This window comes from Carcharhinus amblyrhynchos, chromosome 32 (assembly GCF_965287045.1).
Source record: "Carcharhinus amblyrhynchos chromosome 32, sCarAmb.v2.hapA, whole genome shotgun sequence".
NCBI classification, from domain to species: Eukaryota; Metazoa; Chordata; class Chondrichthyes; order Carcharhiniformes; family Carcharhinidae; genus Carcharhinus; species Carcharhinus amblyrhynchos.
The window spans coordinates 19,578,377-19,582,330 of NC_137355.1; positions in this window are offsets into that span (position 1 = coordinate 19,578,377).

The window sequence follows — 3,954 nt, forward strand, 5'->3', positions numbered from 1 at the left end:
CTTGCTGTGTACACTTTGGCTGCCGCCTTTCCTGCGTGACTGCACTTCCGTAATTATTTCATTGGCTGTAAAGCGCTCGGAGACGTCCCATGCGGGGGTGAAAGGCTCTATATAAATGAAAGACTTTCTGTACAGGCAAAGTCACGGTGGAATTAGAGCTTATCAGCAGCGTAAAGACAAACCAAACAGTCACTGCATGGTCTTCAGTGAAGGAACACTCAATGCTGAGGCCCGGAATGCAGGCTGCCACGGAGACAGGAGTCTTTGGGAGCAGAGAGTTTGCTAACCAAGATTACAGGGAGGCTGGGGAGTCCTTCCCCCTGCTTTCTGGGACTTGGGACGATGAGAGTGAGAGATAATGGATGGAGTTTTTCAGCTCTTTCTACTGGTGGGATCCTCCCATCCCCCTGAAATTGACCCTCGTCGGGAGGGCTGGGTGAGCCATGCAAGTTGCTGTTGATATCGGCGGGCCTGGAAGATCCCACTGGCAGGCCAATGGCAGCAACTGAAAAATCCCAGCCAATGTGGTGAGATTTTTTATTCATTTGTGAGACTTGGGTGTCGCTGGTTGGGCCAACATTCATTGCCCATCCCTAGATACCCCTTGAGAAGGTGATGGTGAGCTACTGCCTTGAATCGCTGCAGTCCACGTGCTGTGGGTTGACCCACAATGCCATGATGTGAAGATGCCAGCGTTGGACTGGGGTGGGCACTGTAAGAAGTCTCACAACACCAGGTTAACCTGTTGGACTTTAACCTGGCGTTGTGAGACTTCACACTGGACCCAGGAGGGAACTGTAGGGTTTTGACCCAGCGACTGTGAAGGAATGGCCAATATATTTCCAAGTCAGGATGGCGAGTGGCTTGGAGATGGTGGTGTCCCCATGTATCTGTTGCCCTTGTCCTTCTGGATGGAAGTGGTCCTGGGTTTGGAAGGTGCTGCCTAAGGATCTTTGGTGAATTTCTGTAGTGCATCTTGTAGATAGTACACACACACACACACACACACACACAGCTGATGAGATAAACACAGGAAGAAAGTGTAGGGATCAGAGGAGAGTCATTGAAAGTACAGCACTCGATAATTACCTGTTCAGTATTTGACCAGATGGAAACTGGAGGCAGCTGGAATCGAGCTGCTCTCACTTTCTCTTGGTTGCTACCAAAAAATACCAGAGCTCTAATTGGCACAGTGGCTTTAATTGGATCAATGATGGAAAGCCCCAAAGATTCACGTCACACGTCATGGCTAGTCCGAAAATGGGACAAAGGCACGGCCGTTTTGGACAGGTCGATTGAGCAGGTGTACGGGACATCAGAGAGAGCCGGGTATTTGTAAGTATCTGAACGCTTTCTCTCTCTCGCTCTGTAAATGAGACTAGCGGACAAAGGGTGGGGGGGGGCTGACTATTGTACACGTTCAGCTGCCGTGAACTGGTTGAATGCACAGCATGTCACCAGAGATGACTAATTGGGCCGGACTAACAGAACTGATCTTTGTATTCGAACAAGCCGTTGAATTCTTTGAAAGATGCTATAGGCCTCACTTCAAGCTTTTCACTCGAGTAGGAAAATGAATGGCGGCATGGTTTAATGGACAGCGATTAGTGGTGTTAAACACAAAGAGACACATTTTTATCCAGGAGAAGGGACTACCTGAAAACTCACCCCTTGCTTTTGGTACAATTTCGCAAATTTACTTCCAACCATTTTCCTATTTTTGCTTCATTCGATTCACTGAAACTCTCCCTGACGCAAAAACACTGCCTCCTGCAGAGAGAACCAATCTGCCATTCCCACCCCTCTCCAGTGGTGCATTTACAGACTGGGATCCAGTGTTTTACTGAACAGAATCCCAGCAGTGGCTCAGTGTTCATTCCTGGTGCTCTCTGTACAGGAGGTTTGAAATTTATTTATCAGTGTCACAAGTAGGCTTACATTAACACTGCAATGAACATAAGAACATAAGAAATAGGAGCAGGAGTAGGCCATCTAGCCCTTCGAGCCTGCCCCGCCATTCAATAAGATCATGGCTGATCTGTCGTGTCTCAGTTCCACCTTCCCGCCCTCTCCCCATAACCCTTAATCCCCTCGCTTATCAAAAACCCATCAACCCGCGAAGTTACTGTGAAAATCCTCTCGTCGCCACACACCACCTGTTCGGTCACGCTGAGGGAGAATTTAGCACGGCCAATGCACCATAGCCAGGACGTCTTTCAGAGGAAACCGGAGCACCCGGAGGAAACCCACGCAGACACGGGGAGAATGTGCAGACTCCACACAGACAGTGACCCAAACCGGGAATCGAACCCGGGTCCCTGGCGCTGTGAGGCAGCAGTGTTAACCACTGTGCTACTTAGGTGTTCATCGTACTGAGGAGAAGTGGGGAGGAGGAAAGTGCATATTCATTTTGTTATGACAGCAGTTAAAAAGTTTTGTAATGGAAAGGAAAGGCTGATGGTGTAAGAGGTACAGACTTGTGATTTTCGAAGGAACAATGTGATAGGGGGAGGGGCATGGTTTTTGGGTGGGGTGGTGGGGGGAGGTCTCACTCTAACCTCCTGTAGTATAAATTGTTACAATTGTCTGAAATTTGACATTCTCGTGTTTGTCCGAGGTTGAATATTTATCCCTCGACCAACACAAGAAAGCAGATTATCATATTGCTGTTTCTGGGATCTTGCTGTGCCCAACTTGGTTGCCATGCTCCCTCAAAAACTAAGTATTTATTTGGCTGTGAAGCTCTCAGAGACACTGTGACTTGGAAAGGCAATAGCTGTAATTTTCCCATCCTATCTGCCACAGAAATTGAAACAGATGGGACACGGACCACAGGAAGGTCCATTGACCTCGGCTGGAAGTTTCTGGATTTGGGGCAAGTGTGGCTGGAAAACCCCATCCACTGAATCGAAGCTCTTCTCTCCATCTCGCTGTAGTCTAGATGCGATATCTCGGCCTGACCTGACGTTGTAATGTGGAGATTTCATAGATGGTAGACCAAGAGAGGCAGCACGATGGAACAGTGGTTAGCACTGCTGCCTCACAGCACCAGGGACCCAGGTTCGATTCCCAGCTTGGGTCTGTATGGAGACTGCACATTCTCCCCGTGTCTGCATGGGTTTCCTCCTGGTGCTCCAGTTTCCTCCCACAGTCCAAAGACGTGCGGGTTGGGTGGATTGGCCATGCTAAATTTCCCCTTCGTGTCAGGGGGACTAGCTAGGGTAAATGCATGGGTTTGTGGGGATAGGGTCTGGGTGGGATTGTGGTTGGTGCAGACTTGATGGGCCGAATGGCCTCCTGCACTATAGGATTCTATGAAGTTTAATTCTGGGATGTGTCTGGCAGGGCTGGCTATCGCAGCCAAATTGGTCTCTTGATAAGGCTCATCCTGAGACTTGCAACTTACGATTACTCCATTGGAATTGAGAAGAATGAGGGAGGGATCTTATAAAAATCTTATCTGTTCCCTTCATAATCTTATAAGATAGAAGCAGGGAAGTTGTTTCCACCGGTGGGTGAAATTAGAACTCGGGGCATGGCCTCAAAATAAGGGGGAGCAGATTTAGGACTGAGTTGAGGAGGAACTTCTTCACCCAAAGGGTTGTGAATCTGTGGAATTCCCTGCCCAGTGAAGCAGTCGAGGCTCCCTCATTGAATGTTTTTAAGGCAAGGATAGATTGAACAGTAAAAGAATTAAGGGTTATGGTGAGCCGGTGGGTAAGTGGAGCTGAGTCCACAAAAAGATCAGTTGTGAAATTATTGAATGGCGGAGCAGGCTCGAGGGGCCAGATGGCCCACTCCTGCTCCTAGTTCTTATAACTTGATTGAGATTCGACCTTCCAGCCCTGGAGACTCCGGGGGAGTCCTGGAGAGGTGGCAGCCCAATTACCCGCTGCAGGGTGGTCAGTTTGGAGGTTCTATAATTGAAAGCTGTTGTCTTTTCTGTATCTCCAG